The 13,861-nt window shown below is 42.6% G+C and overlaps 1 long non-coding RNA gene across 1 annotated transcript in view; it reads left to right on the top strand.

Moving 5' to 3' along the window:
• The first annotated feature begins 147 nt into the window (after window positions 1-147).
• Window positions 148-13,861, top strand: part of LOC125179889 (uncharacterized) — a 30,475-nt gene continuing 16,761 nt past the window's right edge. The window contains exon 1 of the long non-coding RNA XR_010832394.1: window positions 148-1,111. This is a non-coding gene — a long non-coding RNA (uncharacterized lncRNA). The remainder of the gene's footprint in view (window positions 1,112-13,861) is intronic.

A 13,861-nucleotide genomic window follows, 5' to 3' on the forward strand; every position in this document is an offset into this window, starting at 1 on the left:
CATTGCTGGTTAGTCAGACTTAGAAGCCAAAGGAATGTTAGCAAAGGGGAAAAGGGATGAGATGTCAAATCTCCATTATCCCCGCCAACCTCCCTATCCACCTAACATCTGCCAACACAGGGCTAGTGCAGAAAAAATAGAGGCTACGCCTGCCAGATGGCTGATGGATAATGGCACCATTGTAAAAATTGGCCAGAACAGCTCAGAGAGCAGCCCTGCCACCCATCACAGCATGTGACAATGGCTCAGATGGCTGTCATTCATCTCCAGCCATAAAACTGGATCTTCCCTCCAAGACCCAAAAGACCTAATCCTGCCAGGTGCAAGGCTCTCTGCAATCTCCTAATGTAAGTGGGAGTGGAGGGTTGCTTGACGTCTCGCAGGAAGAAGCATGAATTGTTTTGGGTTTGTTGTTGCATGTCAGGGGTGTCAGGAAAGGAGCAGCTCTGATTTTGCCAGGGCAGGTTGTTGTAGAGAGAAGGTGCTGAGATACCTCCTGCAGGACCTTCTCCAGGGACGTCAGCCCTGTCACATTCCTAGCTTATTTTTCTTCCATCTCTTCTGCTCATTTGTGCTTTTTTGGATTGCTGTCAAGGAGGAAGGCTTTCATATTGGTTTGAATTTATACCTGAGTGACTCAGCACTGGGCTTAACCAGAAATTCAGTTGCCCCAGGGAGATACGGATAGAAGAAACAATTGTGTGTGTTGGCAGGGGGCAACTTCTTCCCCAGCCTCAGCTATTCACACACTTTCAGTTAGGAAAGCCTGAAGAAAGCTTTCTCACTTCCTCCCCACTCGTGCAGAACAGAAGCAGGACCAGGCATCGTGCTCCAACACGCTGAGCCGTCTCCTTCCTTCGTGCTCGGCGGCTCCTCTCCCATGCGTGTGAGGAGGTCTCAGAGAACAGCACTCCCGGCCTGTTTGCAGCTCTGAAACGCGTCAGCTGATTGCTATCTTGTCTTGCATACCTGTCTGGTGCAGAACATGTGTGGAGTATTAGCTCTGCAAAAGTGAGGCCGGAGCACTGGAGTATGCTGGCCGAGGAGCTGAGCTTTAACTCTTTCACCGCAGAGGTCCCTGCTCGCTGGTCACTGCTGCTGTACGTCAGAGGTACGGGTGAAAGGGGACCCAGAGCCACCCATGGGGGTGCCAGGGGACCGAGGTGGGCACCCATGAGGTGAGCAGCAAATGGAGCTGGGGAGGCAAGGCCAGGACCAGCCAAAGGAGGCTGGGGGGTGTCATGATGCAGGACAAACTTACAAAGGGGACTGGATGAGTTCGTGACGAAGAAATTAACTGGGGGTTGATATATACGCAGAGAGTAAACATGCTTAAGCAGTCCTGGGGGAAACAGCATTTATATTGTCCTGTTCTTACTTTCCCCAGTCTGCTGGGCTAGGTGGTCATGAGGTTAGACCCAGCACAGCTGCTTTCATGTCCTTATACAATCTTGCAGCTCCCTGGCATCTGCCTTAGGATCATCTGTCAGATTATTGGTGAGCGGCAGCCAGAAGATATTTGCTGGTAGTACCCCCAGCTATACCCTGGCTGTTAGCTGGGCAGTTAGCACTGAAATGATTTCTTTTCATACTGTCAGTACTTATGACATTTTAAAGTACCTTCCTCCTGTTCTGCAAACCCAGGTAAGATTAAACTCTGAAGTCACTTGGAAATGAGGAGGCCAAAGCCCCCTCCTAGGGCACCCTGAGAGAAAAAGCTGGTGTTTCTGCTCCCACAGAGGACTTCTGTTTTCTCCTTGCTCCAGTGGAAACCCACAAGGCTGAATCTTACATAACACATTTAGTAAATGAAGCTTTGGAGGGGTCATTGTTTTGTGACCAAATGAAGTGAAAGAGTATGGGAAAGTCCCCAGAACTCCCACAAGGAGCAACAGGGACAGATGCAGGAAGAAGAGAAGACTGCTGTTGTGGTAGCATGAAACAAGGAAATCTACCAACCTGGTGGTAGGCTGTGAGGGGAAAAATATTACATCAGGAAACAGTAAAATTGCTCTGCTGTCCTGCAGGGGTCTAGCACAGTTTTACCAGACAGGGAGCGATGAAGCAGTTCTAAAAGCAGGATAAAATGGTGAGAAAGGAGCTGGTCCAGGGTCAGTCACCTATGACTTCCAAGGTTAAGAAGGACTGACTTAGTGGTCAGTATTTTTTTGCAAGGTATAAGCCAAAAGCCAAAACAATCATTTAGTCTCATCAAAGTGGGAAGTACAAGACCATGAAAACAGGAAGTAGTAACGTTGGTAACACTGGGCAATGAGGTCTGCCTATTCAGAAAAGGAGCACTTTAATAAGGATGTAGAAGTGTTGTGCATCTCATATAATCAGGCATATAATACTTGATAAAGCAGGATTAGAGAGGCCATAGCGGGTCCTTCCTCTCTCTCATCCTCTTTCTCTCACAAACATATGTATAGTTCTTGTCTTTGGAAATGTGGGAAAGGATTGCAAATATAGAGCTGTTATAAATGAATGAATTCATCTAGGGAATGCTATGGGTAATGTTACATAGGAATTCGGTCTGAACATGGGATTGAACTCATCTAGTTTTAAACTGTCTAACATTCAGGTATTTGCAAGCTGTATAGACCCCAGTTTAGGCAATGGAGAAAGATGTGTATCTCTATGGCATATTTATCCTAACCTGTCCCAGAGGTGGAGGGTATTCCAGGTTGGAAATGTATTTTTTTCTTCATTAACTGAAGGATCTAGACAGTTGCTTGATTTAGGATCCTAATTTATAATTGGCTGAAGGTGGTGAGATGAACCTCAGTGCAGATAAGAGTGAGTCCCTCCAGCCTTAGCATCTGATTTATTACATAAATATTCTCCTGCACTACATTTTGAAAGATACAAAAGTTGTTTTCCCCATGCAAGTAACAATAAGAAGTACTTGACAACACTGCAGAGGACCCCAAGGCCTTTGTCTTGTATTGAAGACAAAAGAATTACCAAAGCAGACTATTTTCTTCTTTCCTTTGCAACTAACAGAAGAAGAAACAGATTTCCAGGAATTCTGTCTTTTTAATGCAAATGTTTCAGCATTTTTATTTTTTGGAGATGACACAGCCTTTTATGAAACCAAGATTTTAAAGGCAGTTTGCATACGGAAAGTTCTCATCAAAACCAACTTTTATGTAACTTTCTACAGCATGTGTTAAGCTCTTCTGGATACAAGTACATAGCTTCTCTGTAGAAATATTCCTCATATTAATAATGGGGATCACTGTGGGGTCTGGACCGTCTGCAGGCTTTTAGATTACTTAATATAGCACAGCTAGACAGAAACATATTCATGAGCCTAAAATGCTCTTCAGGAAAGGGCAGAGACAGACACCCCCAGGTTATACATGCTGGTTCCAATGTCATAGGGATTCAACTAATCTGAAGGAAAACCAGGCACTGGTATGAAGACACTAAGGCTTCCAAGAATGAAGGTGGGATGAGTCAGTTGCTGATTTGGGACTGGAAATCATAAGTGCTGCTTTGCTGTCCATGGAGCCCTGCTGCAGTGAGTGGGGCAGTCCTGTCCACTGGCTATTCTTCAAACCTGAGTATTGAATCAGCAACATCCTATTGCAGGTGCCAAGATTTAAACCTAATGAGTAATCCAAGGAATTCCCATGAAGATGTTACAGGAACAGCTCACATATTTCAAACTAGACATGTGCTTCAGAAGGAGGTTGAAGTCCCTCATTCTGGGAGTATGATGAGTCATGGGGGACTGCCCTGATTCAAACACAGTTTTATATTCCTCTCTAACAATTTATTTGTTTACAACCTACATCAGAAGGCTTATTTCTATGTCTTTTCTATTTGGACATCTTTCCATGTTTCGGCTCTAGATTTTTTTTTGTTTATATTATATATTTTCTGAGAGCTGGTGATTCAAACTATGTTTGAGGTCAGGGAGTGACACTGTGAACACAATGGCATTTTAGCATTTTCAGTCATGTTCTCTAGCCTTTTCCTAATAGAGTGATGTAGTCTCTGTTGGTCACCAAGACCCTGAGGCTACAAAGTAATTTGGCACAAATCTCAGGGAATAACTCTTTGAATTTCCCTTTAGAGGTGTTCTCTTCTCAGCACACCTCATTTCTGTCTCACTGAGAAGCTTGTTTGCTTTCACTGAGGTCTGCAAAACTTTTTATGGTTTCCTCAGGGATTTAAATACAAAATGCACAAAAAATATGACTATAGCTGGGACGGAAGGTGGCATGCAACAACACCACGCAAGTACTCCTGGTGTGCAAGGGATGATGCTCTGTCAATCTCAAACCACAAAAAGGATTCAGGAACAAAAATGCAATTTCTCTGCAGTAATTCAGCCAGAAAACCAAAGCTAATGGGCTTTTTCCTATGAAATGCAAGCTGGAATCCTCCACCATCACAGGCCGATGTAGTCTTTGCTTAAGCCCTCCAACTTTAGGGTGCCATCAGACAGTGTCAAGGTGTTTGGTTCCTAGCATTTAATGAAGAAATAAAGAAAAAAGTGTATTTTATCATGCTCCTGGCTCCTTGCAGCACCTGATAGATATTTGACCCTCTCTGTTTCTGGTTAGCCAAAGGAATTCAAGAAGACTTATTCTTCCGTTGGGATATTTTAACACTTTTAAGCCTCACACATGGAGGAATTGCCCTGGAATTTTCTCTTCTGGCGTGGGAGGATGTCCTATGTCCTAAGCTCACACTTGGAATTGCACTGGGAAAAGGGGGTTCCTAATTATCTCTGACTTCAAGACAGTTAGGCTTCAAAGAGATCCATTGCTCTTTGCTGGGCTGAGGAAAGCTTTGGAGTTGTGGAGCAGCCTTTTTCCTCCACTTATTTTTTACAAGGATATATATACAACTCTTTCAGAAACGCTGTGCTCTGACTCAGGCAGATTAAGTGGTGGTGCCTCTGAGGAGCTGTGATGAGGTACCATCAGGGACAGAAGATACTGACGTAGAATATTCTGAATGCAGTCAATCTGTATGACTTAAGACAAAAAGCATCATTCACACTTGCACACATCCAATTGGCAAAGCCTGCCAATACCCACAGAACAACCCATAGAGTTGAATCCTTTCTCAACCACCAAAAACATAGAAGGGAGGAAAGAATGTCACTTTTTCTTCTAGCCTAAAAACAAATGAGTTTTTGGAGGGGCTATTAGCATCCTGAACATATGGCAACTCCTTGCATTGCCTGGGGAAGTTTTTGACTTTCCAGTAGAAAAGCTGTTAAACAGTAATTGGGGACTGGGTGTATCAAGTGTTTATGAGTCTCCCATCTGTAGGCCAGACAGGAACATCTCATGATGACTGCTTCACAGTACCGTCAACCCATCTGCAGAACTGTCTAGTTGACCCCAGGTATGTGATGGACTTGGCAAGAAACAAGAAAGAAACAAGGAAGGTTGGGGGAAGGGAGAGAGGTGAGGAAAGGAAGATGGGTGGAAAAAGAAAAAAATATAAGGTGAGGAATATAAATAAGCCTGTTCAAATATCACAGAACTGACATCATTATGTTTCTTTACTCAAATCCTTCACTCTCAAACTGATAAACTAATTAAAGAGATGCATTTTGCAACTCCCACAGCCTACTGAATTAAAATCAATTTTTCAGTTGGTCTGGCCAAATTCTGAAGAGGACTCCAAACACATGTTTGCAAGGGAAAGTGTTAGTGTATGGTATGTTCATTGGAAAGACCCAATTTTTACTGGTGAAGCAGGGTGAGAGGAAATAAACAGCAAAGTCAGTCTTGTTTTTGTTTTATTTATTTCTCTTCTATTTGGCTCTGGGCAGTGCTGAACTTCCCACCCTCTGCAGTGCTGTCAGCCTGAACCATACAGACATCTGGTGTGCAAACAATTTGTAGTCCGGGCAAATTGTATCTTGTAGTTAAGCCTCTCCATCTTGCTTGCTTGCTTGCTCTCTCATTCTTTCTTTCTTGCTTCTTCTCTGCTGTCTCCAGCAGCTGTCTTTGTAATTAATTATTATTATAGGTGTCCAGCCACCTTTGATTCATCTTAGAGGGAAAGAACTGGAAGGTTACAGTGTGACGACACCCCCACGGCTAACAGCTAGACTCATAAAGAAAGCTCTCATTAAAGTATTTCACTTTTTATGATGGAAGCCAATTCATCACAGCCAGCCAAAGGGTCTTAAATACAATTTAATTTCTGCTAAAAAGGTACTGACCATGAAAGTATACGGTCAATATATTCTCAACGTGCTACATGCACTTTAAGTGGCAGGGATGTTTACAAGAGCTCATGAAATCACTCACATCTGTACATACCACACAACAGTCCTCAGTATTTTCTGATTACTGAACCAATGAATCTGGGTCTGAGAAACAGTTAGGTCCAACGGGTTTTAATTAGTCTGGACAGAATAGGCCTGGAGTTATACAGTAAGAGGACAGTTCAGAGTCCCCCTTCAGATTTCACCTTCTTTCATACTTTATTCGTGTGACACAACTATACTAAAAAGATCAGTGATGTGAGTGACCAAAGGTTTCCTTTCACTGACCTGTAGCTCCAGGGCCAATACTAATGCCTTTTAAAGGTCATTTCTGGGGAAAATACAATTGCTCGTAACCTTTCCCCCACTTGGTCTTCCCCATCTTATTCCTCATAAACCAACACTAGATTGCTTCATAAACTATGTAAACAAAAAGAGAGAGGACAGAAGAATGTCTGCTGAGATACTGAAAAATGGGAGCAATGAAACGTATTGATCACCTATCTCAGGGTAGCAGAGACATAGGCTGAGGTTGCCTTCCACGTTATAAAAAAAGGAACTGTTAAGGATGAATTTCAAGGAAGATAACATGGCAACTTTGTAGATATTCACAGGGAGCTCCTTTGAGGACTTTGGGGACAAAATATGAAAGAAGTTGTTTGAAAATGTAAAAAATGGGCTATGGAACACTAAGAACAATTTACTTGCTTTCCAAATACATGTTCAGTGTTGTCTATATTCCAACAAGGGTATAAGATACATTAGTGATACTGTGAGGGAAGCACTATCTGACTCTGAAATTATGTTTTACCATGATTAAGGGACCAGAGAATTTTCAGAGAACTTTCCATGCTATTGACCACGTTTGAATTTGAACAGATAATATTTGAACAGAAATTTCAGAGTTTCACCGCTTCATTAAAAAAAATCCCGTCCTATCCACCTTCTTTTTGTTTTCCTACTTTTTTTTTTTTTTTTTTTTTTCCCTGAACTGGGCATAATTGCATTGCTGGGTCAGTTTAAATCACAAAGATATTTCTTGGCAGAGGAAATCCCAGATGGAAAACTTTTATATAGAAGTTGATCCTCATTCTTAATTTGTTTTTTAACGTTTTTTTTTTCTTTCTTTTTTTTTTTTTTTTTCTGGCTGTGTTTTGTTAATTTGAAACCATGGTTGCTGTCAAGCACACTGCTGGCCCTCCTGCATGCCCAATGCATCACAGCAGTCTTGGCTTGGCTGTTCATTCCAGCTGAGCTGCGGAATGGTGAGAGCTGGGTGGTATGTGCAGGGTAACCAAGAGAAATACGGATTCTTATCAGCTGTCCAGATCTTCAAAGTACTGCATGAGCTGAGGTTGGTGCTGGTGATTGGTTTGGGAGCAAGTCTGAATCATTGCTAGCAGGGTTCCTGGCTGGAACCAAAGAAAGCTGGTGAAATGCAAATGTTTGGAACTGATTATTAATGGAAGAAGAACAGATGGTATCTAATTCCAAGAGGGTCAGCAACACTTGCCCTGATCTGCCTTTGCTTCAAAATTGACACTTCTATTAATTGTAACAGCAGAAGAGCTCGCTTTTGATCATGGAGAGTGAACTTTATTTGCTCTTCCTTTTGCTGACGTTCCAAGTTAAGGTCTTGTTGCCAGTGGGTGGAGTGGTGAAATTTACATTGCATCCACTATGGTTAAGCAGAGGACCTCCATTTCCAGGGCTGTCAACTGAACCTCCTTCACACTACAGAGAGAACTTTATAAATGCAAAAAAAAGTGAAATGTGATCTTGCTGGAATAGGGGTGTATCCAAAAGAACTGTGCTTTGGGTTGTACAGCCTTCCCAAGGAGTCAGAACAAATATCCAGACTTCAACGCGAGACCAAGCAGAGTTGCTCAGTCCCTGTGGAGATGAGATGTAGAACTGGAGAATGTAAACAGATGTGGAGACATTTTGCTGCATTTCTGAAAAGACAAATGACTTTTGTGTTGCTATATTTTAGAGTTTGCTCCAGTCCCCTTATCAAAAATATGATGCAAAAAGCAATAGTCACTTCATTTTCATTTCTCAATCTGTCTGGAGAGCAAAAGGCACATCTAGCAGATGAGGTAACACCAGTGCCTAACAACTGTTGAGAAAGACTCGCAGAATTTAAGAAACTGAAAAAAAAGGAAAGGATCTTCAAGAAAGTGAGAATCTGAAGGCAATCACTATGATAGCCTGAGATCTTGAAACAGCATGCATTGTTATTGTTATTATTGCAAGCAAGTTGATTAGTATCTGAGAGAGAGTCCAACACAGCCTCATCCAACTGGGATAGAAAATGCAAATTATGAACATGCATCTATCCCAGTATGGCTAAAAAGATTCCATAGAAACTAGAAACTATAAGATGCAAAAGAGGTGAAACTTCAGTTTCCTAGTCTTGTCCCCCTTCTTCTGTACAGGAGAACCACTCTGTGAAGGAGGTAAGACTGGAGCAGTGGCAGTTTGGGATATTCTCCACATCTAGGAAGCTGACTTCTGCGGGTGGACAAAGGATGAGCCAACAGCCAACAGTGGCTCTACAGCTCAGGGTTTTGAAATGGCAAGGAACGTTGTTCAAGGATATCTCAACCATTTTTAACTAACCAATGTGGCCTGCTCAGGCCAATATTATGGACAGCAATAAACAAGAGGACACTGTGTCTCATCAGTCTCATGGATATAACTTTCTGCTTACAGCTGTATTTGGCTAGGGCCTGTAGGTGGTTATGGACTTTGACTCAGTGGCTGGGCTTGGATGGGAGCCTTCTGGCTTACAGTCCTGTGCTCTAACCATCTAATCTCTCAGCCCAGAGGAAATTGCGGTGTCCCTGCGGGCCCTTGGTAAGACACCACAGCTTTGTTTGTTGAGTGCTTAGCTTTTGATGGGGATATTTGAAGGTTTCACAGATGGCATTCAGTGACTCTGTTCTCTATTTCTACCTGGAGGCTGCCAAAGGATGGCAGCAAAGAGACAGATGTGAGAGGGACATCAGGGTGTGAAAAGATGGGGTATGTGCAATAGGAGAAGTGCTGGAAGTGCTGTTGCTGTGAAAGAAAAGTACACCGTCCTGGAAAACAAACTATCTGGAATCCAGTGCTTTCTGCAGTTTGGTGCTGATAAAAAATGCTGTACTGGCATCTCTGCAATATGATACCCCAAAGCAAGAATACGGTTTGTTATTACATCTGCGGCCAGCAGGACTTCGTGGTGATGGAGGAGACATCCTCAGCTAAGGCTGAGTGTTTAGTTTCCATGTCCCTTCTGTCCTAGGATGGCAGTCAGCAATAATTACTTCAGTGGTTTCTACCCTGCAATTCTTAACCTCTAGGGACTATACACAGATCCACAAATTCATTCCATGCAAGCCCCTTCTAACAGGATGATGACTTCTAGTCTCTGCTGGACTTGATCTAGATTCACATGGGAAAGCTAGAGAAGAAATGCCAGTTTCCTGGAGCAGCCAGTGCCAGGACAGAGTTCTGTAAGGAGCTATCTGCATTTGGAAACAGTCCTGAACTGACAGAGAAAGAAGTGTAATGATCAATCTGAGACACATGATTTAATGAACTACCAGCCAAGAGATCAAGACAGGAGAGGAAAACTGATTGCTAATAACAACTATTATACACAGGAGTGTTAAGAATATCCCCTGATGACACCAGATGATAGGCTCGTATCCTTTAAATCTGTTACAAATTTCTGTTATCTAAGCATGCTTTTCTGCAGAACAAGAGTAAGAGCACTTTTTGTTTTGTTTAGTTTTGTTTTGTTGTCTTGTTTAGCAGAACTCCTGTGCCTGACATAATCTTTACACTTGCTTCCCTAGTTAAGTCTCTTTTTTCTTTTCCTTCCCTGGTGTTTGCATGAACTTGGTGAACCCTCATCACGTGTGGCAGTGTTTATATTTGCACAGGCTGTTCTGCGTGTCTCTGTTTGTGTTGCCACCACATCTATATGGCTTGGCAGCAGCCCCACGGCTGTATTTCAGCTGCATATAAATCAGCTTCCCTCCATCCCCCTGTGTTTCCATCTGTCTGTCTTCCCTGATTGCTCTGAAATGTTACAGGGCATGGGGGTTAGCCCATGGCTGAACCCTTCAAACAGAGATGGTACAAAATAAAACCTGAGCTTCTCCTCCACAAATCTAACTCATCAAAGTATGGAGGTGTGGGGTGTTTATGTTTTTGCAGGGAGAGGCCTCAAAACAGGGACTAAGCCCTGCTTCTGTAGTTTTCAAGTCTTTTGTTTCCCCAAAAAACTTGTGCAGAAGCTCTGAGGTCACCTCTACTGTGGAGCTAATCTTCCCTTAGTTCTTCACTACATGAGGATCTCTCCTTCCTCACACAAATTTAATTTCTGCTCATTCATTAGTTATTACCTCTAGTTTAATTATCATATCATTAGTTCATTTCTTTCTTGGGAGAAGGAGATGTGAAATGGGTCCAAAGACTGGTAGCACAGGGAACTGGAGGTGTATTATCATCCAGGGAGAAGGATGTCAGGCAAAAATTGTAGACCTTGATACTCTCCTTGTACAAAAACATTTCCCCAGGGATCTTCTCCTAGACGGGGTTCATAATGGGGTTAATCACATATGCAGTTGATTGAATTGCTGTGAACCCTGGAGATAAACTTCTTGGAGTATCTGTGTGTTTTACTCTTGGCCATGTCACTTCTCTCATGGAATAGATACCCAAGGGGAACAGAAAATGGATCCTGTTGCCCTTTGGCCATTGACAATATTGGCCACCTCAACAGAGATGACAAAGACTAAATGGAGTTGGGTATTAGAATTCCCTGTTTCAAGAAAACTGAGAAACATGGACAGGACAAAAAAAGGTGGGAAAAGAACAAGACTCCCTTGTTGTCCTGGTGGACTTCAGTCAGACTGCCAGAGCTGAAGAGCAACATTTTCTCACCATAACTAGGTTTAGTATTCTGGCTTCCTCCTGAGCATAAAACTGAAAACAAGCTCTTCCTTTTTATGTGTAAGTGCTGAGAGGGCTTTGCATGAACTCTCTTGTTCTAGAAGGCAGAAAATACCAAGAACTTAATCTCAGAAGCACTGTAGGCTAAGCTAGAAAAATAGTGGATAAATTTGGATTGGCCTCCCAAACCACCCAGATTCTACTTCATAAAGGAGACAGTGTGTCCTTACCTAGGACAAATGATTAAAAATCATCGGTGATTGTGGGTTCATGTCTCTTTCCAACCTTCTCTCAAACTAGGAGATATTTGGGCTTGGTTCTCTAGTTTGCCTAGTTCTTTGGCTCCAAATTTGAAACTTAAAAATATTATGTAAAGTTGGGTCTAATACTTAATTTTAATAGTTTCCAGAGAATGATGTGTAATGTCTATTTTGTTACACAGATAAATCTTTAATGACATGATCCATCTGTCTAGTAGTACTTTGCTACTAAACTTTTACTGAGGTGTGGGGGTGGCTGTGATGTCATTTTGGATGGGAGTAACTATGTTTAGAAATTCAGAAAGGGCAGATAACCCTGTGATGTGAATGTCCTCTTCTGTTGCATTTCTAGCTGAAAGAGGAAGAATTTCTAGTCATTTTCAATATTGCTGTTGTCCCAGCCACATGTCTGAGCAGATGGCATAAAAAAATCAGAGTTGTAAGAAACCTTGGACAGTATCTATCCATGGGAATCTCACAGAACCAGAGTGGTTTTAATGTTCACCAGACTATTTCCATGAAAGTTCCTAGGATGCCAGGGAAAGTGTGGACTGACCACAGAAGACAGATATGAGACAAGTGCATGACAATATTCTTTTTTTTTGTTTTTAAAGAAAAAAATGTGTATTAAGAATACAACTGAGAACTATACTGACATCCATATTTACTTAAAAAAAAAAAAGAAAGAAAAAAGAAAGAAAAAAAAAAGAGAGAGAGAGAAAGAAAGAAGGAAAACAAGCAAGCAGGATGATCAGTTTTATGTCTATGTTCTCCAGTCTGTCTGTCAGCTGTTCAAGAACAGGACATGACTTGCAGTACAAGGCTAAGTCAGTTTGGATTCCATATTTAGAGAACAGAGGAGAAGCAATCAGGTGTCAAAGGACCTAAGCAGGTTACATATCCTTCCCATCCACTGGTGACTTCTTTGCTCCTGATGGTGAGATGCAGTTGTCCAGGCCTTAAGACAGAAGAAAAAAAAATAAAAAAATAAAAAAAGCAAGACAAGATCGGTCTATATACAAATCCCTGGAAGAAATCCCTGGAAGAGACTGGTGAGGATACAAGCCTGGAGACTATTGGAGCTGCACTATAGCCAAATAGGAGCCCTATAGAAGGGATCCAGAGGTCTCTGCTCAGGTGCTGAGACTGAAGATTTTTGCCAGAGGTGGAAATAAAGTAGTTCGTGCCCCTTAGACTATCTCCAGGAACCTCACTCCTGTCTGTGTGCAGAGACTTTGTGGCTGGAGATGAGTTTATGGCTTTCACTTTTTCATGCTGATGCACTTTATAAAGCCACGATCACATTTTGTTGGGCTTTTATAGAAAGGCCTCTGAGGTCTAGCAAAATTACAGCTGAACAGTAGAGCCTGAGATAGGGAGACGTGCTGTAAGGGAGAGAAAAGAGGAGGAGCTTGAGAAACACAGGTAGATAGAGAAGGGCAGGCTTAGGGTAAAGCAGAAATAAGCTCCCCCAGAGAACTTCTTGGGCAAAGCTGAAGATTAGTCAGAGCTCTGTCAAAGCAAGTATCTGACATAGACATTTTACCTATATCCATCAGTCTAAGGGCAAATCTACAGCATGATTAGCCCCCCAGATCCCACTCAGCCAGCTCGTGTGTGGACCTAGAGCAGGATGCAATACCAATCTGACATGCCAGACAGCCTTCCAGAGGCATCTTGGTGTCAGCATTGCTGTGGCCGAGAAAAGAGGGGGAGATGACAGGAATTCACCAAACTGGGGAATTCAGCACTGCAGATAATTACAGAAACACCTTCCAAATCAGGAGAGACTATTCCTCTGTGTTCAAATATCACCGATGGTAGTGTCCCTGTTGGGATATGCTGTCTTTGCTGGGGTATGCATTAATATCTACTATGCTTAGAGAGGAATTTCCCCTCTCCTGCAGAGTTTGGCAGCAGCTATTAGATTCCTTCTCTCTCATTTAGGTCCCACAGTCCCAGTTTAGAGGAGCTGAGCTGTTCTCTAATATACTCCTAGTCTTCAGTGACTCTGAACTTCTCTTTCAGCTCACATGTGAGACCACTGGTGGGGCGTGGGTGCATCCCCATGCAGCGACACGTCAGCAGGAGGTAACCTCGTTCCAGGGAGAGGAACACCAATTCAGCTGGGTCACTGGAGCCAAACCCCTGCAAAATTAAATTTTCTCTGAGAATCGTCCCTACAGCATTCACACCATTGCATACACCCACCCCAAACTCTTCCCAAGTGCCTGGAACAAATGCAGCTCCTTTGTAGAAGAAACAACCAAATAAAAGCACACAAACCCCAAAGCACTTGCAATGTGTCAATAAACAACGGAGATCTCATGAGTAACTTTTGTCCCATGTCCTTTTCATAGAAGAAAATGTTAGGTGAAATGTTCTGGTCCTCCAAAGAAGTGGACTATGC

The sequence above is a fragment of the Anser cygnoides genome, chromosome 6 (genome assembly GCF_040182565.1).
Source record: "Anser cygnoides isolate HZ-2024a breed goose chromosome 6, Taihu_goose_T2T_genome, whole genome shotgun sequence".
In the NCBI taxonomy this organism is placed as follows: Eukaryota; Metazoa; Chordata; class Aves; order Anseriformes; family Anatidae; genus Anser; species Anser cygnoides.